General features: G+C 34.3%; 1 long non-coding RNA gene across 6 annotated transcripts in view; it reads left to right on the top strand.

Moving 5' to 3' along the window:
- Nucleotides 1-27,153, top strand: part of LOC136029892 (uncharacterized) — a 268,714-nt gene that overhangs the window by 150,938 nt on the left and 90,623 nt on the right. The gene's annotated exons all lie outside the window — the stretch shown is intronic.

A 27,153-nucleotide genomic window follows, 5' to 3' on the forward strand; every position in this document is an offset into this window, starting at 1 on the left:
ACTAACAAGTGGAAAGAACTTCAGTAGAGGGAAAAATTAGAACCTTTCTTTCAAGAAAATGGGAAATGGTTCTCTTTCTTATTTTGGTATCTCTTAAATGATGCAGTGTTTTGAAGAAAATCAATGTGAAAAGCAAGACTTAAAACTCAAGCATAAAGATGAAAGTAAAACAGTTCAAAATAGGGATGAAACCTTTTTATTGACAGTGAATAGATATAAAATTATTTAACTGGATATTTCGAACACATATACAGTGTTCATCATCAGCAATATTTACTGCTGATGATGAACACTGTATACGTGTTCGAAATATCCAGTTAATTAATTTTATATCTATTCACTGTCAATAAAAAGGTTTCATCCCTATTTTGAACTGTTTTACTTTCGTCATGGAAAGGCAGTGTGGTCTTCGAAGTTATCTAAGCATAAAGATTGGTTGAATGTGAAATGTCTGTTTTCACAGAATGATAAAAACTGATTTACATGAATAAAAACTGGTTTAAATTATTTGTTTTGTACTTGTTTTGTTTGGTGTCGGCAAGGGAATCAAGACTAAATATTTGTCCCCCAGCTTCACTATGACAAGACCAAAAACTGATGAAAGAAATAATGACCAAGCAGTGGCGCCAATTGGGTATGGGCAGGAGGGGGCGTTCCCCATAGATTTTTATCTTTTTAGATTTTTCGGTTTTACAAATTTTGGGAAATAATCCCCAAGAGCGATGAAACTGCCGCCATATAATTTAAAAAGAACATTTCTTCCCTAGACTTTCGTGAACTGGCTCTACTGAGACCAAACAAGTAACATTTTCAAACAGTTCGTGGTAACGAACTGTAGTAAGGAGCGACCCGGCTCAATAGTAACCAAAACTCTAAAAAATGGAATTTTGATACCAATAGCTACATCAAAAGAATCGCATTTTAATGCTGGTTTTAAATATATAAGTTTCATCAAGTTTAGTCTTACCCATAAAAAGTTACGAGCCTGAGAAAATTTGCGTTATTTTAGAAAATAGGGGGAAACGCCCCCTAAAAGTCATAGAATCTTAACGAAAATCACACCATCAGATTCAGCGTATCAGAGAACCCTACTGTAGAAGTTTCGAGCTCCTATCAACAAAAATGTGGAATTTTGCATTTTTTGCCAGAAGGCAGATCACGGATGCGTGTTTATTTGTTTTTTTGTTTTTTTTTGTTTTTTTTTCCCCAGGGGTGATCGTATCGACCCAGTTGTCCTAGAATGTTGCAAGAGGGCTCATTCTAACGGAAATGAAAAGTTCTAGTGCCCTTTTTAAGTGACCAAAAAAATTGGAGGACACTTAGGCCCCCTCCCACGCAAATTATTTTCCCAAAGTCAACGGATCAAAATTCTGAGATATCCATTTTATTCAGCGTAGTCGAAAAACCTTATAACTATGTCTTTGGGGACGACTTACTCCCCCACAGTCCCCGTGGGAGGGGCAACAAGTTACAAACTTTGACCTGTGCTTACATATAGTAATGGTTATTGGGAAGTATACAGGCGTTTTCAGGAGGATTTTTTTGGTTTGGAGGAGGGGTTAAGAAGAGGGGGATATGCTGGGGGAACTTTCCTTCGAGAATTTGTAATGGGAGAAGAAAATTTCCATGAAGGGAGAGCAGGATTTACTAGCATTATTTAAAAAAAAAACAATTAAAAAATAAAAGTGAAAAAGCTTTTTCAGCTGGAAGTAAGGAACAGCAATAAAACTTAAAACAAACAGAAATTATTACCCATATGAGGGGCTCACCTCCTTCTAATGCCTCGCTCTTTACGGTAAAGTATTTTCGGTAATTTCAACTACTTATTCTACGGCTTTTGTGATTCAGGGGGTCATTCTTAATGAATTGGGACAAAATTTAAGCTTTAGTGTAAAGAGCGAGGTACTGACGATGGGGCGAATCCCCTCATATATGTACTAAAAACATGAGAATACAAAAGTTCTTTACGTAAGCTAATTTATAAGTTACGTAAATCTTTTACCAATAAAAAGATTCGTAAAAAATTAAAAGTTCTAGTTGCCTTTTTAATTAACCAAAAAATCGGGGGACAACTAGGCTTCGTCCCCCGCTCTTTTTTTCTCAAAATCATTCGATCAAAATTATGAGAAAGCCATTGAGCCAAAAAAAAATATGCAAATTTTGTTTTGATTATTCCTCTGCGGAGAGCCAAAATCAAAACATGCATTGATTCAAAAACGTTCAGAAATTAAATAAAAAAAAAAAGTTTTTTCAACTGAAAGTAAGGAGTGACATCAAAACTTAAAACGCACAGAAATTACTTCGTATATGAAAGAGGCTGCTTCCTCATCAACGCCCCGCTCTTTACGCTAAAGTTTTTTACTGTTTTAAAAAGAAGAATTGAGAGAAAGAGTCAAACTATTATAAGACCGGATTTTAACGCTAATCTAACTATTTTTCTTGCTTTGCTTTGAGCATACGCATTTTTATCAATTATTTTTATCAAAAATAATAAAATATTACTTAATATTTATCTGAAACAGTCAAAAATAGGTAAATTCCCAGTAAAAACAATGGGTACTCTTCAGTCTTGCTATTCCTTCAAAAAAGTTTTGGCTCTCCGCTTTTCTTAGAAAGTGTTGAAAAGGACATCTGTTCTAGCCTAGTCCTAAACTAGTTGGGGCATAAGAATTTAAATATTTTTACTCCTGGATCCATACTTGGTCTATTCTTAACTGAAAACCATGGTTTTCTAAACCAAAAATTTGCGGTCGTCGAAATTATGATTTTTTTTTCAGGCATTGCCACATTTTTGTCAGTGTTGCCACGTTGAACCATTAAAAAAAGCAAAACTAATTACAGTAGTTAGATTTAACAACACTTTTGGTCCATAAGAATTCAGACATTAGAAATCTGCTGATTTCTAAAGACAGCTACTTCTTAAAAAGGAAGCTTGTTCTTGAATTGTTGGTGCCATGTTTTTTGCTCTTTTTTTGCCGATTTTTCATCCATATCTTTTTTCTTCTTGGGTAACCATAACTGCCAGAACTGCATGACCGTATATGAAATTCTTTTTCACAAAAAGTGATTTCTCGGTTTGTAATAAAGTTATAATTATTATAAAATCATTATTATTTATTATTATATTACATTATAAAAGTTATAACAATTGTTATATTAAAAATTTTTATATATTTATACAAACTTATTATATTATAAAAGTTATAGTAATTGTAAATATGCTGGTTACATAAGCTTCCGGTCAACCAATTCAAACAGTCAGATTTCATCTTCACTTTCTTTGATAATTCAAAAATGTTAATTTTTGTGCAAAAAAAGGATAATCATTTAATTTTTCACTGAAAACTGTAAGATTCTGAACAAACTAAAAAAGCGAAATAGCTCATCCAGACAGACCAAAGTAATTTATAAACTCTGATCCCAAAATATAAGGGGAAAAAGCTGAATAAGATCATTCATGAACATTAACTATTTAATCAGAATTTGTTCCAGAAAAGAATTTCCACATTAAATTATAAACAAGGATGTATATTTACACGATTAATCTATTAAAACAGTGACAGTATTTTCTAGACAATTTCCGGTTCAGTTAAAATTCCAATAAAAAGATAACAGCTGAATCATTTCTGTGGGTGTTGGGAGAGAATAAAGAGTTGATTATTAACAGCACGTGTTAAACGTGTTACACATGATGATTTTATTCCCAAAATTGATAGAAGAAGCATTTATGCATTTTCTAATGCCCGATTCACACTAGTAACTAAGAAAAAACAAGATTCATGAATGACCTTCGTTGTTAGTTGATTTTAACTTCCTGTTTTATGTTTTTCTTTCTAAAAAACAAAGAAAACTTTAAAAAGCGCATCGAAATTTGTTTATTTGTAATTTCATTACGTTTTTACGAGTCAGAAAAAAATAATGGGGGGTCAATATTCTTTCTCTAGATGCGGCCATTTCATTCTCACTGTCATTGGTACTTTAATACCAGCTATTTTAAAGGAGTTCTGTGGCTTTTGTTTGCTAATCAAAAGGAATACCCAACTTCTTACAATAGACTTCATGCCTCTGATCACTACTAATACTACTAATAATAACTCACTGCAGCACCAAGCCGCCTGAGACAAACACAGCTACGCACACTCCTCCTCCAACCTAATCTATTCAAGGCCTCCCTCTTTACAACCTCACAGGAAGTTTCCATTTCCTTTAAATCTTTATTTATGACATCCTCCCAACCCAGACAAGGACGACCCACTTTCTGTGTAGCTCCAAACGGTTTGCGAAAAAGGGCAATCTTTGGCAATCTGTCATCCACTGATTAGGCCGAAGAACTCATAGAGACTATTCCAAGTTGCAAGACTTATCCTTTTGTAGCTTCTAGAGTGGCTTGGAAAAGGAAGCTTAAATACTAAAGCTACATCTTCGGAGTGTAGGAAGCCTAAAAAAACACTCTTAATAAAAACGGCCAAAAAAGTCAAACAGCTCTAAAGCCATTTCAAGTTTTTGTTTTATTAATTAAAAAAAACAAGTTTTTTAACTGAAAGTAAGGAGCGACATTAAAACTTAAAACGAACAGAAATTACTTCGTATATGAAAGGGGCTGCTTCCTCATCAATGTCCCGCTCTTTACGTTAAAGTTTGACTCTTTCTCTCAACTCTTCTTTTTAAAACAGTAAAAAATTTTAGCGTAAAGAGCGGGGCATTGATGAGGAAGCAGCCCCTTTCATCTTACTTTCAGTTAAAAAACTTTTTTTTTTATGTAATTTCTGAACGTTTTTGAATCAATGCATGTTTTGATTTTGGCTCTCCGCAGAGGAATAATTAAAACGAAATTTGCATATGTTTTTTGGGGGGCTAAATGGCTTTCTCATAGTTTTGATCGAATGATTTTGAGAAAAAAAGGAGCGGGGGAGGAAGCCTAATTGCCCTCCGATTTTTTGGTTACTTAAAAAGGCAACTAGAACTTTTAAATTTTTATGAATGTTTTTATTAGTTAAAGATATACATAACTTATAAATTAGCTTACGTAACGAACTTTTGTATCCTTATGTTTTTATTACATATATGAGGGAGTTCACCCCCTCGTCACTTCATCGCTCTTTACACTAAAGCTTAGATTTTGTCCCAATTCATTAAGAATGACCCCTGAATCACAAAAGCCGTAGAATAAATAGTTGAAATTACTAAAAATACTTTAGCGTAAAGAGAGAGGTATTAGGAAGAGGTGAGCCTAATATGTGTAATAACTTCTGTTAGTTTTAAGTGTTAATGATGCTCCTTACTTCCAGTTGAAAAAACTTTTTCATATTTATTTTTTCATTGTTTTTTTTCAAATAATGCTAGAAAATCCTGCGCTCCCTTCATGGAAATTTTCTTCCCCCATGACATATTCCTCGATGGAAAGTTCCCCCAACATATACCCCTCTTCTCAACCGCTCCTCCAACTAAAAAATTCCCCTGAAAACGTTTGTACACTTCCCAATAACCATTACTATATGTAAGCACTGTTCAAAGTTTGTAACTTGTAGCCCCTCCCACGGGGACTGTGGGGGAGTAAGTCGTCCCCAAAGACATAGTTATAAGGTTTTTCGACTACGTTGAATAAAATGGCTATCTCAGAATTTTGATCCGTTGACTTTGGGAAAATAATTAGCGTTGGAGGGGGCCTAGGTGCCCTCCAATTTTTTGGTCACTTAAAAAGGGTACTAGAACTTTTCATTTTCGTTATAAAGAGCCCTTTGGCAACATTCTAGGACCACTTAGTCGTTACGATCACCCCTGGAAAAAAAACAAAAAAAAGCAAACAAACAAACAAATAAATACGCATCCGTGATCTGGCTTCTGGGAAAAAATATAAATTCCACATTTTTGTAGATGGGAGCTTGAAATTTCTTCAATAGGGTTCTCTGATACGCTGAATCTGATGGTGTGATTTTCGTTAGGATTATATGACTCTTAGGGGCTGTTTCCTCCCATTTTCTAAAATAAGGCAAATTTTCTCAGGCTCGTAACTTTTGATAAGTAAGACTAAACTTGATGAAACTTATATATTTAAAATCAGCATTAAAATGCGATTCTTTTGATGTAGCTATTGGTATGAAAATTCCATTTGTTAGAGTTTTGGTTGCTATTGAGCCGGGTCGCTCCTTACTACACTTCGTTTTGATTGTAAAATTATGTTCTCAGGATGGCTTTTAGATTTCCATAGCCTTCCTCTCTAGGAGTAGAAAAACTTTGGTGTATCCTATATATTGTACCTAAAGGTAATTTTCATTTATTCCAAACTATATTTAATTTTACCATTTTTACTTTTTTCTACTGTCAGTATCTGACAAGATAAGACACATAACATATATCATAGGCAGACCATTAAGCGCTGCATAAGTAACGAAACATGAGCCTCCAATGGATTATCTACTCTTTTATTTTTTAATCTCGTCACTTCGCATAAAGGAGTGGAGACTTTCAAGGTGTTTATTCGATATGAATTTAAAAGTTCTAGTGCTCTTTATAAGAGTGGATAATTATTGGATGGCAAAGTACCAATGACTTTATGGCCTTTAAAAAGTTTAGAGGCAGTAGTTCTACTTATGTTAGCAGTAATTTATGTTAGTTTCAAGGTTGACTTGATTATTAATTTAAAGATTAATTAATTATTAAAATTTTATTATTAATTATTAATTAATAATAGATTATTATTAATTTTGTTCCTGTCCCTTTTTGAATCCATTTATTCATCTATAACAGTATCTATTTTATGTTTGATGTGACTGTTGATTTTCTTTGTTTTGGATTTCACTTGACAGTATATTCTGTTATTTTTAAGTTTAAATTATGTAGATGTTTATTTTTATACACCTTATTTTTTGATATCACTCTTTATTTTTATTTCAAAAAACTTTTTTTTCTAAAGACGTTTTCAAAAATTAATTCTACAACAAAACAAACATTGTACAACAAATTCAAGGCAGTACAAATACAAGGCAACAAGTACAACAAATGCAGTAATCCCCAAAAAGGCTCCGTGGTCTGTAAAGGAGGAGTAGATACACGCAGTACTTAAAAAACTAACTTATAAATTATTATTTGGAGGGCACAGGGAAAAATTGACCGACTCCCATGGAGCCTAAACAACTAATAATAATAATAATAAATAATAATAATAATAATGATAATAATAATAATAATAATAATAGTAATAATAATAATAATAATAATAATAATAATAATAATAATAATAATAATAATAATAATAATAATAATAATAATAATAATAATAAAGGTAAACTCCGAAAAATACTACAATAAAAACAAATCCTACGGTAACCGAGCGTTTTTTTCTTACTTGTCTTTTGAAGGTACCCAAAGTAGGTAATCTAACCTGAAATCAGAAATTAAAATGTATCTTGGGTCTTTACTAGTATTAAATAAAAAACAAATGTTTTTTAACTGCAAGTAAGGAGCGACATTAAAACTTAAAATGAACAGAAATTATCCCGTATATGAAAGGGGTTGTCCCCTCCTCAACGCTTCGCTCTTTCCGCTAAAGTTTGACTCTTTGTCACAGTTCTACTTTTTAAAACAATAAAAAACTTTAGCGTAAAGATCAAGGCGTTGCGGATGGGACAACCCCTTTCATATACGGAATAATTTCTGTTCATTTTAAGTTTTAATGTCACCCCTTACTTGCAGTTAAAAAAAACTTGTTTTTCTTATTTAATTTCTGAGCGTTTTGGAATTAATGCATGTTTTGATTTTGGCTCACTGCACCTGAATTATTAAAATTAAATTTCGATTTTATTTTTGCTGAATGGCTTTCTCATAGTATTGATCGGACTATTATGATAAAAAACTAGGTTGGGGAGGAAGCCTAGTTGCCCATAAATTTTTTGTTTCTTAAAAAGGCAACTAGAACTTTTTAATTGTTCTACGAACATTTTTAATAGTAATTAATATATGCAACTTACGAATTAACTTACGTAACGAACTTATATATTTGTATATTTTTATTACGTATATGAGGGGGATCGCCCCCTCGTCAATACCTTGCTTTTTACACTAAAGCTTGAATTTTGTCCCATTTCTTTAAGAATGACCCCTGAATCACAAAAGCCTTAGAATATATTGTTGAGATTACTAAAAATATTTTAGCGTAAAGAGCGAGGTATCGTGGAGAAAATGAGCCCCCTTCTATGCGTAATAATTTCTGTTCGTTTTAGGTTTGAATGCTGCTCCTTACTTCGAGCTGAAAAAACTTTCTTTCTCATTGTTTTTGTTAATATTGTTAGAAAATCTTGCAGCCCCTTCATGGAAATTTGCTTCCCTCGTGATGAATTCCTCCATGGAAAGATACTTCCAAATAACCCCCTCTCCGAACCCCCCCCCCCCCAACGCAAAAAAGTCCCCCTGCAAACGTCTGTACACTTCCCAATAATAATTACTATATGTAAACAATTGTCAAAGTCTGTAACTTGCAGCCCCTCTTCCGGGGACTTTGGGGTTTAAATCGTCCCCAAAGACATAGTTATTAGGTTTTTCGACTATGCTGAACAAAACGGCTATCTCAAAATTTTGATCCGGTGACTTTGGGAAAGAATGAGCGTGGGAGGGGCCTAGGTGCCCTCCAATTTTTTCGGTCACTTAAAAAGGACACTAGAACTTTTAATTTCCGTTAGAATGAGCCCTCTCTCAACATTCTAGGACCACTGGGTCGATACGATCACCCCTTAAAAAAAAAACAAAAAATATCCATGATCTGTCTTCTGGCAAATACTACAAAATTTCCCGTTTTTGTAGACAGGAGTTTGAAATTTCAACAGTAGGGTTCTCTGATACGCTGAATCTGATGGTTTGATTTTCGGTAAGATTTTATGACTTTTAGGGATTGTTTCCCCCTATTCTCTAAAATAAGGTAAATTTTCTCAGGCTCTTACCTTTTGATTGGTAAAACTAAAATTTATGAATGTTATATATTTAAAATCAGCATTAAAATACGATTCTTTTGATGTAATTATTGGTATCAAAATTCCACTTTTTAGAATTTCTGTTACTATTGAGCCGGGTCGCTCCTTACTACAGTTCGTTAACACAAATTGTTTGATAGCTCTGGTGGTTATCTGCACCAGAAAAGCCGTTAAAAAACATATTTGAGAACAACTTTAAAAATGACATTTTGCTGTAACAGCAAAACCGTTTTTTATTATTGCTGACAAGTTCAGTAGATTATAATGTTTGAAGGTTCTTTTTTTCCAGTTTCACAGACTTCTAAACTCGATATTGATAATTAAAAAATAGAAATAACTACTCCATTTACTAATTACTTCCTAGACACAATTTTCTTTGAAGTTACAATTCATAATTGCTAATTTAGTCGATGTATCATCATATTGCATGTCTATTCAAATGATGATTAATTTCACAGCACATATTTATAATGTCAGTTGTATAATGTTGTTAACTAATTGTTCTTAGACCGTTGATAAATTTAAAGACAGTTATGGTACTTGGGTATGATTTTGAAGTTTGCAAGAGGTGATTACTGTGCGCTTTTATTGGCTGAAGCGGGAGGAGTAATGTCTAGCGAGGCTAAATTGCACTGAATATACATTTAGACAGTGCAATCATTCCCTATCTCAATCATTAGACAAAGCCAGACCGAGATGCAAGTGAACCGGAGAACACGGGTAGACAAGTCAGATTCCTCTTGAACCCGAAACTTGGCTTCACCAATGTAACACTAATTTTTAAAGAAAATAAATTACTAAAAATACTGTAGCGTAAAGAGCGAGGTATCTAGGAGGAGATGAACTCCCCATATGCGTAATAATCTCTGTCGGTTTTAAGTTTTGATGCTGGTCCTTACTTTCAGTTTAAAAAACTTTTCATATTTATTTTTCAGTGTTTTTTTTAAATAATACTAAAAATCCTGCACCCCCTTCATGGAATTTCTCTTCTCCCATGACAAATTCCCCCAAGGGAAGATCCTCCCACGCAGCCCATTCCCCTCAATCCCCTTCCTACCAAAAAATTCCCCTGAAAAGGTCTGTACATTTCCCAATAACCATTACTGTATGTAAACACTGGTCAAAGTTTGTAACTTGCAGCCTCTCCCCCGGGGACTGTGGGGGAGTAACTCATCCCCAAAGACATAGTTATTATGTTTTTTTTACTATATTGGACAAAATAGCTATCGCAAAATTTTGATCCGTTGACTTTGAGAAAAAAAGAGCATGGGAGGAGGGCTATATGCCCTCCAATTTTTTGGTTACTTAAAAAGGATACTAGAACTCTTAATTTTCGTTAGAATGACTCCTATCTTGACATTCTAGGACTACTTGGTCGATATGATCACCCCTGCGAAAAAAAACAACAAACAAACAAATAAACACTCGCCCGTGATCGGTCTTCTGGCAAAAAAATACAGAGTTCCACATTTTTGTAAATAGGAGCTTGAAAATTCTACAGTTTAGTTCTCTGATATGCTGAATGTGATGGTGTGATTTTCGTTAAAATCCTCTGACTTTTAGGGGGTATTTCCCCATATTTTCCAAAATAAGGAAAATTTTCTCAGGCTCGTAACTTTTGATCAGTCAGACTAAATTTGATGAAACTTATGTATCTAAAATTTAGCATAAAAATCCAATTCTTTTGATGTATCTATTAATATCAAAATTCAATTTTTTAGAGTTTCGTTTACTATTGAGCCGGGTGGCTCTTTACTTACCACGAACTGTTTCATGATGAAAAAAAAAAGACATACAATGTCCTATTCTCATATGGTAGAAAGTGCACACCAATTCCATTGGTTATTTTGATACCTATTTTTGCATGCCAATAATATTTTTCCTCATTTCTGGAGAGTCAAACAGTTCCAGCTTTTTGAATCCGCCTAAGCTATTGCCTTGGGATGACTGATACTGAGCGACCAATATGGATAAATGAAATGCAATTTCTGGAGAGATAAACAACTCCACCTTTTAAAACTATATTAGCCTTTAAAAAAAACAAAAAAACATTCAACCAGTGGAAAGACCAAAATGTTTTTACGTTATTACACTTTTTAAACATATACTCCCTGTTTCTCTGTCAATCACTAAGGACTCTGTCAATCACCTTAGGCTCGTTGTACCCTTTTCACTTCCCCTAACTCCACAGTGCAATGTCTAATGCAACGAATGTTTAAAACGGCCATGTGCAAACATTTTTTGATTACTATATCATTTTTTATATCGTTCTATATCATTCCATATCGTTCTGTACTATTTCTTTATATCTAGATATAAAATCTGTATGATTTCAAACAGCCATGCGGAAGAAATTTTTTGTAAAATAAACTTCAAATTCCTGCTAAAATGTCATATTTAGAGAATTAGAAAACTTTATATCTTTCAGCATTTGACATGTTCTGAATTCAAGAATTAAATTACCAAAATCCGTCCTCAGTTTAACACCAATGGTGTTAACATGACATTTAAGTGTAAATTTCATTCTTTACCTTTAACAATTTGATAGTTTTATGTGACATGTGACAGTTTGTTATGTGGCAATTTTAAGTTCTTCAAAATTAGATTTTTATCTTGCTTCCTCAAAATAAAACGCTTTATCGATTATTAAACGTGTTTCCCTGGGTTTATGTGGATTAGGAATATTCAGAATTTCCGCTTTTTTTCAGAATCTCTTATATTCCTGCTTTTCATGTGCGGAGATAGTAAAAAAATGGATCTTAGCTTGTGTAAACAGCGGTTTACTCATATGAGTGAAAATAAACATACAAATTTTTCAGTTTCAGCTCTCAGTAAAACTTGTGCTATGTCACATAACACTTTTTTTTTAACTGTCATTAATGTTTCTGTTAAATTCAAAAACTCTTGCCTAGAAAGATTTGATAAGATGGCTGTACAATAGGTCTGTTTTAGCTAATTAACCAGTTAAAACTTTTATTTTGAAAACAATTCTAATAGGAAATTTGAGGTTTCTGGTATGTTGCAAAAAAAAAATGTTATCGTGACATTTGACAATTTTATTTTATTTTTCAAAATGAGATTTGTCTCCCACTTCTTTTAAGAAAAACCTTTATCATATTCTTGCATCAATGAGCTGTTTTATCGGATTGTTAAAATTGTTAATTGTTAATTGTTATTGTTGATTGTTAATTGTTAGATTGTTAAGAATTTTCAATTTTTTATTTCCAAAATCCGTTATGTTCCTACTTCCAACGTTTATGTTCCAACGTTATGTTCACTTGCATAGATCGTCGAAAAATGGATATATGCTTGTACGAACAGCGGCTTATTTACAAGATTAAAAATAAACAAACAAATATTCAGTTTTTAACTAAACATAAAAGTTGTGCTATGTCTTATATTGCCTTTTGAACTATCTTGGCTGTTTTCGTGCAAATTATATATCTCCTGTGAAAAATGTTACAAAAAATGGCTTTGCAACAGGTCCGTTAGTATCTAATTAAACTGCTAAGACCTTGCATCTTTTGATTGAAACCATTTTAAAGAAAATTTAAAGGGTCTGCTTTGATCAAAAAAATTTTTTTGACACAAGACAGTTATTTAGGTGACCATTTTATTTTTTTACACAATGATATTAATATCTCAAATGCTTAAAAAATATTTTTGTCCATTGCTTCAATCTGTTTTCTTATGTTAATGTGAATTTTAAATACTTGGATTTTTTTTTAGAATCAATTATGTTCCTGTTTCTCACTGGCAGAAATTAAGGGGCGTATTTTGCTGTGGAACAGGGTTGACCCCTCCCCAGATCCCAGCTTGCCCTCCCAGCAGAAATTCAGTTTCTTGCAAAATCTTGTCACTGTACACTATAAAGGTACTATGAAGTACCTTTATAGTAATTTTATAGTACTAAATGGTATGTTTAAGGTATCAAATGGCTAATTTTTTAGTTTTTACTGCCATTTTAAATTGATTTGTGAGAATTTGATCCAGCTTTGCCCCCCCCCCCTCCCCTCGGAATTTTGATGAAACTATTCCACTGGTAGAAATAATCGAAAAATAGATCTTTCCTTGCATAAGCAATGGCTTATCTATAAGAGTAAAAATAAACAAACAAAATTCAGTTTTCAACTCCCTGCAAAAATTTTGTTATGCCGCATAAAGTCTTTTGAATTGTCATAGCTATCGTCTTTTCAATTCAATATCGCTCATCTGAAAAATTTTAGAAAGGATAGCTTTACGCTAAAATTATTTATGAGCCTTAATTTTTTTGGGGGGGGGGGAAATATGTGAGTCACGTCATTTTCATATAAATCACAATGACAATGATGTTGTCACAAAAATGTGGAAATATTGAAGATTTTATGCATGAAGAAGTTTTTAATAAATTCCTTAAATAGCAAAAACTGGTAATTGCTAAAATATGTCCATATGTTTTGATAAGGGAATGTAACGATTTAAAAACCTTAAAAAAGAAAAAAAAAGTTTGAAGCCTAGTAGAAATCGTTGTTAGAAATCAGACTTGCGATAATAATCAAATATCTTTGAAAAGATGAAAAGACATTAAATAGCGTAAAGAGCAAAAAACTGGTAATCACAAAAATATTTCTATATATTTTAACAAGGGATTACAAAAATTCAAAAACCTTAACAAAGAAAATCAAAAGTTTGAATCTTAGTAGATATCATTGTTAGATATCGGGCTCTCTGCTCTGTTTCATAGTCTAAAGTAGGACTATATCCCATGGGGGGGGGGGCTTACCAGATTTGAACCCTCCTTCTTAATATCTCTCTAGCTCTTATAATAGTGTTAACAATGCAAGTGTATAAAAAATCTTGTAAAAACAAAAATATTTCTCCGACTCTTAAATTTATGTTTCTAAAAATATATTTAAGACTGTTAGATAAATTCCATGGGAGGTAAACTCCTTCTTCTTCACTCTTTTAGTATATCACCTGAAAAATTCTCTTAGTACACCTTCCCCTGAACAAAAATCTTGGATATGGCCCTGGTTTAAAAATTTTAATAAGAATACTATCAAAGACCTTTGTGGCCCTATTGGGGAGATTTAAATGATTTTGACTGAAGTCAGAACTAGTCGTTTTTATTCAACAAAACTCGAAACTATGTGCAGAATCAAAAATATGTAGAACACAGCAGGCTAATGTAACTGGCAAATTTGGATTTTACTGGTTTTGACTTTTCGCAATAGACTGATAATACCACAATTATAAAGCACAAAAGATAGCGTGAACTTCCACATTTAAAATGCCGTAAAAAAAAGAAAAAAAAAAAGAGACAAAATATACTAATTTTGATGACGCAAGGGAAGTGGGCGAGCGTTTCCGAATCTCTTGCGCATGTTCAACAGCGTAGTCATCCGGGAGTTCTCCTGAGTTTTTGGCAAATGTTTCAGTCCAATATTGAAAACCAAGCTGGTCGGATTAAAACAAGAACTAACGATAATTTTGGATACATCCTATTATTTATATCTAAACCACTCAGTTAGGTATGCAATTTTTATTTGGTGGTAATAATTTAGTGTGATCAAAAGTAATCTAGAAAATAAAAGTTTGTTATAGGGCTAATATCAGTTAGGAAAAAAATGTGGCCCAGGGTAAATTCAGTTTTAAACGCTATTTTCAAATCACTGTCTTTGAACATAATTACTTATGTCATTGCTATATGTGGACTACTTCATTTAACCCCCCCTTCTGGTAGACAAATATATAGCCTGAGTTAAATATAATAATTTTATTTTCAATGGCACAACTCTTCTCACTAACTTACGGTAAATAAGCGGTGAGAAGAGTTGCGGTATCAAAATTACAATGAGTAGGCTAGGCTATATTTAATTAGGGCTATATTTTTGTCCATTAGGGAGTGGGAGGCGGAGGGGGGACTAAAATGAAGATGTCCTCATCTCGGAATGATACAAGTAAGTATTTTAGAATGTTCTAAAATAATTTCTAGAATTTTTTACTGTTTCTCTCTGGAGAGTGTGGGTATTAGCTGGGCCAGATATAACCCTATACTTTACACAAAAGTTTTTGTTGCTTCGGTAAGTTTTTGTTGTTATTGTCTTTATTAGGTATGGGGATAAACCATTCTATAATAATTGCTGATAAGAGCCTAAAAAAGAGTAAAAGTTAAGGTCTGGGCTACAGAAAATATACTTTTTTTTATTCTTCCTTCCTTGTTTCAGAATCCAGTAATATCTCGGATGGCGGGATCCTCGATTTTCTAATTAAGGTTGTGTCGATTTTTAATAAATAATAATAATAAAAGTAATGTCTCCGGTGTGCACAATATCTTCTTTTCTTAGGCTTACTTGACATATTTGGTAATTATTAGATCACGTAAACTTATCTGTATTAGCCAGGTTATTGCGACATAGCTGATGGACCCTGCATTTCTTGGAATCATAGCAAGGGATAAGATTAGGGCCAACATTTTTTTTGATAAATTCTGTAGCAAAACTATATATTCACACTATTTTTAGAATTTTTTTTTCTGTGAGATACATAGTCATCTGATGGCTGCCACGTGGATAATTAAGATAGCTGAAGTCCGACATTGAAGTCTAACTTTGCACTTTGGCTGATATGACAACCATGTACATGGTTTATTTTCATTGGTGAATTAATGCCGCATTTGCCAAAGGATTCCATTCAACTCCCTCGCTCAACTGAAATTTCCCGTTCGGCTAAATGGCTTTCTCCTTTGAACTGTCAAAAAATGTGTTTTCCGTCAAGTCTGTCTAAATGGCATTAATGCCATGAATATAAATTATAATGTAATTTTATATTATGCCATAAATTATAATTTTAAATTTTGCGCAATAGAAGTGCACTTTACCATCCAGTTGGAAATGCCACACTTGATGAGAACCAATTTTGGTAATTTTTGTGCAATATCCCTTTTCTTAACTAACGAAAATGACAAGGAAGGAGTAATAAGATTTGATTTCTCATTCAGCACTTTTGGCAAATATAATATTTGCTACCGTGGCAAATGCGTCCTAGACCTCCCCCTCCCTCTAAAATGCCTGGAAGTCTTCTTAGCCTGTATGCAAAAGCTGACTGACTTTGTTAATGTCCTTCTTTTTATACATGTTTATTATCAAGAATAGCTTTATAACGCCAATTCGGGGAAGAAATTGACAAAATTTTGCATATAGTCTAGTGCATAGCCTGTGACCAAGAACGTACTTGTTTGGTGGTAGTGGGATCAAACCCTGTCCCTCCCTGGGTGCGGGTTTGACCAAAGGGTATCGAAATAAAAATATTTTTATCCACTGGATCAACCTTAGATTTATTCATATATAAAAACTGTGATTTTCTAAGACTTTTCTTTTGATTTTTTGAAAAATATGAAGTTTTTAGGCTAGCACCATGTTTTCGTCAGTGTTGCCAGGTTGGACTGTGAAAAAAACAAACCTGAAGTAATTAGGTAAATTTGACAACGCTTTTTGATCATAAATTTCAAATACCATAATGTTCACTAATCACTAACAGACTAGTGGTTCCCGAAGACAACAACACCTTTAAAAGAAAGCTATGGGCCTACACTTCTTAAGTTGCTTGGTACCTTGTGTCTTGCGGTTTTTTCAAACATATTTTTTTCTTTAATTTGCAATATGCTACTACCAGAAACTCCAAAATTTGGACATTGAATCCAATATCAACGTTTATTATTAAACGTTATCATTTATAATTTATTTTAATATATTATTTATAATTGGAATATATTATTTATAATATTATTTATAATTGGATATAATTATAAAATATCAAAAGGAAGCCGGGCTTTCACTTAAAAGTATATGACCTGAGTATTTAGAATGCGGAAGTCATGTTTCTTTAACAACTGTCTTTCTTTAATACACGTGCAGTAAGTTCTCAAAAGAAATTGTTCCTTCAATTTTCCTTGTCCGTTGATCCGCGGTCAGCTTTTTCTATGAAGATTTTGTAAGTCATAGGAGAAATACAATAAATTTTTGCCAGAGAAGTTGAAATAAGACATTTTAGAGTGTAAAGCATATTTAATATATATATTAAATACAGATAATTTTTTAAGCATTAAAATGAGTTACTCTCAATTCCAAGTTTTAAACTTATGGCTTTTAAAGTTTGATACTCTCAATTTGGTTTGATTCCGGCACTAGAACTTCTTAGCCATGAATGAATGATTTTATTTAGTGACTTAACCCATACATAGCATTTCACTATCTAATCTACAAAATACAACACATGGATTATATCACAAACACAGCTACAAAATACAATCTACTAAATAGCACAAAGGGAAAAAATACACAGTATCTAGTCTCTTACTCCTTAGCCATCTTAAAACATTTACTTTGCTTTTTCATTTACTTATTTTTTTATTTTGCACATTATATAGAATGCATCAAACACCTTAAGAGGGGGGGATTTTTACAAAAAAGACATAATCTTAAAATTTCTAGATGAAGCTCAAACACAACTTCTTTCATGTCAGCTGTGTGCCTATGGTTATTTATGTGCCAAGAAAATGAAAAGTAAAAACTTGTTTTGTCCCTCGACCTATTTTTCTATTTATTCGAACTATTTAGGTCTATTCATACCTGAAACCGCGATCTTTCTAAGCTTTTTCTTTTCGTTGTTTCGAAATTATAAAGTTTTTGGGCAGTATCATGTTTTGTCAGTGTTTTCATGCTGTTTTCAGTGTTGTCAGTGTCTTCATGTAAATAAATAAGCAAAGCTGATTAGTTGGATCTGACAACACTTTTCGTTCGTAAAAATTCAAACATTAATTATCTGTTGATTCCCTAGGACACCTACGCCTTCTTAAACTATTTAGTTGCATATGTTTTTGCTTATTTTTTTTGACGTCCGTACTTCCAAAACTTGCATACCTGTTTGTGTCTTTATCAAACATTAATTTCCCGATTCTTCTTAATTTTTAAAGAAATATGTGGTTGGGTAAGTTTCTACTTTAATCAAACCATTCATGGTAATAAACTGTAAGTAAGGAGTGCTGTGGCTCAATAGTAACCGTTAATCTAAAAAGCAAAACTTCTATATCAATACAATCGAATCAAAAGAATCGAATTATTATGCTGATTCTCAATATATAAGCTTCATTAAGTTTAAGATTGCCCATCAAAGGGCACGAGCCTGAGAAAATTTGCCTGATTTTCGAAAAAGGGGGAAACACCCCCTGAAAGTCAAAAAGTCTCAATGAGAATCGCACCATCAGATTAAACATATCAGTGAACTCTGCTGTATAGGTTACAAGTTCCTATCGACAAAAACGTGGAATTTTGTACTTTTTGCCAAAAGAAAGGTCACAGATGTGTGTTTATTTTTTCTGTTTGTTTTTGTTTTTCCTATAAATGGTTGTGTCGACTCTAAGGTGCTAGAACATCAGGAGAGGGCTCGTTCGAACGGAAATTAAAGGTTCTAGTGCCCTGTTTAAGTAACCAAAAAGATTGGAAGGCAACTAGGGCCTCACCCCCTTTTTCTCAAAATCGTCTGATGAAAATTTTGAGATGGCTATTTTGTTCAGCATAATTGAAAAGCCAAATATCTATTCCTTTGGAATTAACATGAAAAAAAAAGCCTTGATATGGCTCGGTAGGGTTCCATTGCAACTGAACCACCTTGTAAATAAACCCCTGTAACCGAGCCCTTGTGCAACTGAATGCCCATACAACTGAATTACCGTGATACTAAACCCCTTTCACTCAAACCCCCTTGTAACTTAACCAAATTGCAGCTTAACCATCGTGCATCTGAAAACTCGTGTAACTGAATCCTCGTACAACTGAGCCTCGCTTAACTGAATCATTGTACAACTCAACCCCCGTACAACTCAACCCCCGTACAACTCAACCCTGTTTAACTCAACCCCCGTGCAAGAACCACCGTACAACTGAACCCGCTTGCAAACGAACCACTATGCAGCTGAACCGTCGTGTAACTAAACCCTCGTGCAACTGCACCACGTTACTCAGTTTTCCAGTATTCTACAAGTAGGAGGCAATAACATTTGGTAAAATACAAGTTTAAATCCTTAGATGTCCAACCTTGTTGGAATTGTTTTTTTTTTTAGTCATGATATAAATGTCTGTCAAGATGATTAAAAAAAAAATCTCAGTTTTGTTGTTACAAAAACAAAGAAAATCGGACGTCACAAACCATTAAAGCCAGATTTATTTCTCCTTTTTATGTCCGATAATGAGGTTCCCTTCATCCTATCGCTGTCTATGGGTCTAGGTATTTACCTTCCCCCTTCCAGAAAATACCTCTCGCGGAAAATACCTCTCGCGGAAAATACCTCCTCCCGGAAAATACTCCCCCGCTGGAAATACCCACTCATGAAAAATACCTCAATGGAAAATGCAAAAAAACTATCATTTTGGTGTGCTCATCGAAGTAACTCTTTTAGTGACAGTGACCTATGTTAATCTGCGGCTTAAATTTTAGTTTATTAGTATTGGAGGTGTTTTTTTTTTGTGTTTTTAGTTTTTTAATCTTTGTTTCTTCTGCGCTGAAGATGCCTCGCTTTATACGGGTAAAATACCCGCGTCGTTTTGATTTTCATCTTTTTTCTACTGGTCGTAGTCTTGTTTTGTTTGTTTCTTCATTGGGTTTTCTCTTTGTTCTTTGTCATGGCTGACCAGTTTGGCTTTAGGTCTTTCCCTTTTTGTGACAAGAAAACAGAGCTTTTTTATGAATCTTTTTGACAGGCTTTTATGTCATGATTTAAAAAACCAACCATTTCAACAAGGTTGAAAATATAAAGATTATAACATGTGTTATACTCAATAATATTGCCTCATATTTGTAGAATACTGAAAAACTGAGTAAGGTGGTTCAGTTGCACGGGGGTTCAGTTTCACGGAGGGTTCAGTTCACAGGGGGCACAGTTGCATGGGGTTCAGTCAAATGGGGACTCAATTACACGGGGCTCAGTCGAATGGGGTTGAGTTGCACGGGGGTTCAGTTGCACCATGGTTCAGTTGCACTGTGGTTCAGTTGCACGGGGGTTCAGTTGTATAGGGGTTCAGTTGCACGGGAGCTCAGTTGTAAGGTGGTTCAGTTGCAAGGCGGTTCAGATACAGGGGTTTTGTAATTGAATTACCGGCAATTAATATGTCTCGCATGCTACTACTACTACTGACAACTCACTGCAGTATCAAGCCGTCTGAAGCCAACACAGCTGCGTATGTTCCTTCTCCATCCCAATCTATTTAAAGCATCCCTGTTTACAACCACCCAAGAAGTTTCAATTTCCTTTAAATCGTTCCTTACGACATGTTCCCGCTCCATTCGGGGACAATCTGCTTTTCACTTGGCCCTAGAGGGTGGGCCGACAAGGACTATCTGTGGCGATCTGTTATCCTTCATCCGCATAATGTATCCTAGTCATCTCAACCTTTCTCTCATTATATCCCTAGAAAGCGGGATCGAACCACATTCATAAGAAATCATAGCATATTTAAAAAATCTGCATAATAAATTGCCAATGATTTATTGAAAGGCAGACTCTTAAATGCTGATATTAACCTTGAGAAGAATGACAAATAAATCACAACAACGGGCGTTTTCAATACTTGTCCCTGTTCGTGATTACTCGTTACGGTTATATACCTTGTTAAACAGGATGTAACTGAAAAGGAATCACAGCAGTAATAAGCCACTTTTTGCCGAGTCCCATTTCTTTCTTTTTTTATGCTTATTTCGTGATATCTAGAACTTTAGAAATCATGGATGAATATAAATAAAATTTCAGAAAAAATTGTAGCATAACAGTTTTTGAGTACGTTTTTCTCATAAATTGCTTGTTGTTGGGAACCAGGTAAGTTTCCACGGAGTAAAATATCAATTGCAAAAACAGAGCTATATAAAAAAATAGGCCCCTGTTTTTATTTATACTCCAAATTAAGTTTCGTGAGAAAAACTTGATTGCTTGTTGTTGAGACAAACTTGCTATTATTCTGCATTGTGACTCTACTGATACAGACAAGGCAATATCCAGGAGAGAGGGGATAGGGGGTTTGAATCTCCCCCCCCCCGAAAATGTTTGTCGGACTCTTAAAAACGTTACAAAATGTATATAAGCAAATTTTTGACGTGTTGTTTAAAGTTTTTTGTAACACCTCCCCTCCCCCGAAAAACTCCTTTTGTAACCCCCCCCCCAAAAAAAAATGCTGGATACGGCCCTGGATATAGATACTCTAAAGTATAAAAGATGGTTATTTTTGCCATGTGTTGCAATCAAGGGGCTACCCCCTCTCTGTCACCTGGTGTAAATCTCGGAGGCATTTTGTTTTTATGGGAGGAGCTTCGACCCAATTAGGTACGTCTGCTCATAGAAAAATATATCTCAAATTGCGACTTGCTCCGCGCGCAGCACACTCAACACGTATCGCAGTGCCTCTTCGCCCCACACGTGGCATATTTATGCCAAATGTGACTGTGCCATCTAGTGTACGTAATTTTTGATGCCCTTATGTTTTGTGTTTAGGTTATACACATACACAATTGTATGTGTTTTAGGTTATATCTAAATTTCCATTGGAGGTAATCGCCAGATAGATTTTCTACTGGGCGAGGAGCGGGGGGGAGTCTTTTGCGAATGAATTAGAGAATACAAGCAATATTTCATTAATCTACTTAATTCAATTTCATGCTCATATTTAAAGTGACAAAACAAAAGAATCCTGGTGCATTCTAGTTTAGAGACTGGGAGACCACGTGTATTTTTTCTTAAATATTTTTGACCAAGTGCAACAGAGATGCCGGCTTTGCCTTGAAGTTGAAGAAAAAAGAAAAGAGATAAGTCATTGTTTGTTCAGAGGCCTTTGGGTTAGTCATAAAATTAGCCAGACGTTGCATAATATCTCTAGCAATTAAGGTTAAACTTTTTAGTGGGATATTATCTTTACCAGCGTGTTCCATATGCTTTTGAAAGATAGCAAAAAAAAGGAGAAATGCCAGCATATATCTTTGATTAATGATTTGTCCGGGGCAAAACCATTAAGTCAGAAATTTAATATATTGGTAATTTTACAAAATTTTGCAAAATGGTGTTTTATTCTACTTATTAAATCAAATTATTTCAAACAAACATACCTACAGGGTTAACAGCCCGGCCCTCCTCCTTGGCTGTAAGCTATGCTTATTGGCCACTGTATATATTAAGGCTTTTTTGGCGTGATATTTAAAGTTTTTGTATAACACCTCCCCCTCCCCCGAAAAACTCCTTTTGTAACGCCCCCCCCCCAAAAAAAATGCTGAATACGGCCCTGGATATAGATACTCTAAAGTATAAAAGATGGTCATTTTTGCCATGTGTTACAATCAAGGGGCTACCCCTCCCTGTCACCTGGTGTAAATCTCGGAGGCACTTTGTTTTTATGGGAGGAGCTTCGACCCAATTAGGTACGTCTGCTCATAGAAAAATATATCTCCAATTGCGACTTGCTCCGCGCGCAGCACACTCAACACGTATTTCAGTGCCTCTTCGCCCCACACGTGGCATATTTATGCTATCTTTCATTATTTGAAAGATGATACTCTTTTACTTATAGCTGCCCCATCGTTAATCTACTTTTTGGAAAAATGAGAAAGGTATTGGTCAAGTTTATTGAGTGGGCAGATTTCATACTTTTGACATTAAATTATATCAAAACTAATTACATTCGTTTTTTTTGGACATTGAAACTAACTCAGAGCTAATAGTAAATGGAAATCAAATAAAAAGAGTAAATTTAACAAAGTACTTGGGTTTTAAGATGAATGAAAATCTATCATAGACAACACTGATGTTATGGCTTCAAAATTGTCAAGATCTCTGAGCATGCTTCACCAAGTTAAAACGAGGTTTTGAAGAAAATTCTTTGATTGCTTTGTTTGCTATCTTTTACCTCTATACATTTTCTGTGGTTGCTCTGTATGGGTAAATATGTTATAATCTTGTCATGAAAAATTCAGTAAATTGAAAATAAAGCTCTAAAATTTTTTTTAGAGGGCGGGTAAAACTACACTGCTTGCAGGGTCAGAAGGGCGAAAAATTACCATGAGAACCCACATTAAAATCGGTGCTCCCTCCAAATATTAATTCCGCATCCGCCCCTGAATAGTACATCAGCAGCTGTGATCAACCCGTAAAATTGATGTTTTGCCCGAAATAAGTAATATACGATTTTTTATTATGATCATTCATTTTTAGAAATGTAAAAATAAAATTTATCGAAAAATTTTTAATGGATAAATTTACTAAAATATTCTTCAGAATTCTGAAACTTCTTTTTCGTTGATAAGAATGCAAGAAAAGAAAAATATTGTCCAATAGGCCTACTTGTTATGTGAGATCCATAACAAGAACCTACAAAAAGGTTCTCTGACACGCTGAATCTGATGGTGTGATTTTCGTTAAAATCGTATGACTTTTAGGGGGTGTTCCCCCTATTTTCTAAAATTAAATTTTCTCACCCATCTTTAATTGTTAGTTTTTGACACAAGTAAAAGAAAAGAAAGTAAAAAAGAGTAAAATAAAAGTAAAAAAAGAAAATGACAGTAGAAAAAGAGAGGGTGGAAAAACAGAAGAAAGAAACTATTTCGGAGCACAAACAGAAAAACAACAGGCAGCTTAAACGAAACGTTCTTACCCATCTTTATTTGTCATCATGTTATTTTAAATCTAAAGCCCCCTTCCCTCAATTGGAGTTAAGATACTTTTCTGATAAATGAAAAAAAAGCACCACCACTATATGCAAAAACGACTCTTAAGTTGAAGATGTCTTTTTTTTTATTTTAATAAAAAAGAAAAATAAAATGGCTGTGGATTGTCAATTTAGTATACATAAACTAATATATTCCATAAAGTTTTATTAATTTTTTGTTTATTACAGTTAAAAGAGTTAAAACATTTTAAACGTATTTACAGTAAATAACCGAGTCAAACTCAAAACGAGCAAATTTAACATGAGTAGGGCTGACAACCCCCGTGCCTTCTCAAGACCAGAATATAATTTACACTTTACTGAAAACAAAATACATTTAAAATGTTTTCACTTTGTCTTTACTTGTTTAAAATGTGTTTTTACTAGACATATGAAGGGAGAAGTCACCCCCTTGAACTCCAATTATAGCGTTAGTGCCTGGTGCCCCTTTTAAGAGTATTAAATAAAAAAAAAAACTAATTTTTTAGCTGAAAGTAAGGAGCGACATTAAAACTTAAAACGAACAGAAAATACTCCGTATATGAAATGGGTTGTCCCCTCCGCAATCCCTCGCTCTTTACGCTAAAGCTTTTAATTGTTTTAATAAGTAGAATTGTGGCAAAGAGTCAAACTTTAGCGTAAAGAGCGAGGGATTGCGGAGGGGACAACCCATTTCATATACGGAGTAATTTCTGTTCGTTTTAAGTTTTAATGTCGCTCCTTACTTTCAGCTAAAAAAATTAGTTTTTTTTTATTTAATTTCTGAATGTTTTTGAATTAATGCATTTTTGGTTTTGGCTCTCCGCACATAAATTATCAAAATGAAATTTGTATATTAATTCTTTTTTTTGGCTAAATGGCTTTCTTTTAATTTTGATCAGACGATTTTGAGAAATAAGGGGTGAAGAAGGAGGCCTAGTTGCCCTCCAATTTTTCGACTACTTAAAAAGGCAACTAGAACTTTTAATTTTTAACGGACGTTTTTATTAGTAAAAAATATACGTAACTTAAGAATTCACTTACGTAACAAACTTTCATAATCTTATATTTTTATTATGTATACGAGGGGGTTTGTACCCTCGTTAATACCTCGCTCTTTACACTAAATCGTAAGTTTTGTCCCAATTCTTTAATACTGACCCCTGAATCAGAAAGGCCGTAGAATAAATAGTTGAAATTACTAAAAATACTTTAGCATAAAGAGCGAGGTATTTATCTCCTCCTAAATACCTCGCTCTTTATGCTAAAGTATTTTTAGAACTCCTCATATGTGTAATGATCTCTGTTCGTTTTAAGTTTCAATGCTACTCCTTCCTTTCATTTGAAAAAAACGTTGTCATGTTTATTTTTCATTGTTTTCGTATAGTAATGCTAGAAAATCCTACGCCCTTTTCATTGAATTTTTCTTCCCCCATGACCGATTCCTCCAAGGAAAGATCCTCCAACATAGCCCCCTACCCTCAGCCCCAACCCCAAACAAAATAAAATCCCCCTGAAAACGTATGTACACTTCCCAATAACCATTACTATATGTAAACACTGGTCAAAGTTTGTAACTTGCAGCCCCTCCCCCAGGGATTGTGGGGGAGTAAGTCATCCACAAAGACATAGTTATTATGGTTTTCGACTATGCTGAACAAAATGGCTATCTCAAAATTTTGATCTGTTGTCTTTGGGGGAAAAATGAGCCTGGGAGGGGGCCTAGATGCCCTCCAATTTTTGGTCACTTAAAAAGGGCACTAGAACTTTTCATTTCCGTAAGAATGAGTCCTCTTGCGACATTCCGGGACCACTGGGTCGATACGATGACCCCTGAAAAAAAAACAAATAAACAAATAAATACGCACCCGTGGTTTGTCTTCTGGCAAAAAATACAAAATTCCACATTTTTGTAGATAGGAGCTTGAAAATTCTACAGTAGTGTTCTCTGATACGCTAAATTTGATGGTGTCATTTTCGTTAAAATTCTACGACTTTTAGGGGGTGTTTCCCCCTATTTTCTTAAATAATGCAAATTTTCTCAGGCTCGTAACTTTTGATTGGTAAGACTAAACTTAATGAAACTTATATATTTAAAATCAGCATTAAATGCGATTCTTTTGATGTAGCTATTGATATCAAAATTCATTTTTTTAGAGTTTTGGTTACTATTGAGCCGGGTCGCTCCTTACTACAGTTCGTTACCACGAACTGTTTGAACAAGAGATTGGAGGGCAAGCAGCCCTTCTCTCAAGCCCTTTCATTTTGCAAACGCATCCCATGGAAATTTTGAGACAGCAATTTTGTTCAGTATAGTAGAACGGTCCAGCAACTATATCCTTAGGAATATTAGGCATGTCAATCCCCCACAATTATAGAATTGGCCCATTACGCTTTAAAAATAAGTGCTGCTTTAAAATAAATCAAAAAGCATTGTGTTAAATGGTTGCCAATAAATAACTTTTTCCTCAATACAAGTTTTTCAAAGAAAAGTAAAGAGCTCCATTAAGCCAAGAATGAGCAAAAATAAAGTAAAACAATCTTCCAAGCGTACAAATGCCGCAAATCACTATCAATAAATAAATGAAACTCGAAACGAACACAAATTACAATAAATAGCCGAGTCAACTTAAAACGAGCAAAAATTGGCGAGGTTTCGAATCCTAGTGTAGCCTACCCAATTATTTGATTTGGGACAGGGGTCAGTGGCGTGACTTTGTAAGCTCAGCCAGAGTCTACCTAGCTCTAAATGGGTATCTGAAGAAATCTGGGGAAGGTAAACAGGAAGGGTGTGCAAAAGCACAGGATGGCTGGCTCTCGCTCCCTCCCCCTCCCCATTGCACTTCCTGGCTGAAGGGCCTTGAGACGGAGATCAGCACCATCGATTTGGACCCTAAGGGTCTAGTGCCGCATCCTTTACCTTTTTTACCTTTTTGATAGTCGAAAGTGACTGGAGGGAAACTAGCCCCCTCCCACGCCCGCTATTTCCCCAAACACATCCGATCAAAATTTTGAGATAGCCATTCTGTTGAACGTAGTGGAAAGGTCCGGAAAGTGTTTCTTTGAGGATGAAAACCCCCACAGCCTTTAGGGCAAAGTTGTAATATATGCTTTGGGGATATATAGGGTCTTTATAGAAAGCATTGTCATGGAAACTTCAAAAATGGCTCATTCGATCGGTATTGTAAGTTATGTCCAGGGGGGTTTTAAGGTTTTTATGGAAGAGATGGTTGTATAAACTTCAAAGAAGGCTCATTTGGTTAAACATTGGAAGTTTTAGTTCCTTTTTAAGAGTCAAAATTGATTGAGGGCAGCTACCCCCCCCCCTCTGACTACCCCTCTTCAACAAACGAATCTGATTAAAATTGTGAGATACTGATTTTGCTCAAAATAGTGCAAAGAACTAAAACAATGCCTCTAGAGTTGACGCAAGTCATAGCCCGAGGTCATATAAGGTTTTAATGGAATGAGTGGTCACATAAACTTCAGATGGG

Source organism: Artemia franciscana, chromosome 8, assembly GCF_032884065.1.
Source record: "Artemia franciscana chromosome 8, ASM3288406v1, whole genome shotgun sequence".
Lineage (NCBI taxonomy): Eukaryota > Metazoa > Arthropoda > Branchiopoda > Anostraca > Artemiidae > Artemia > Artemia franciscana.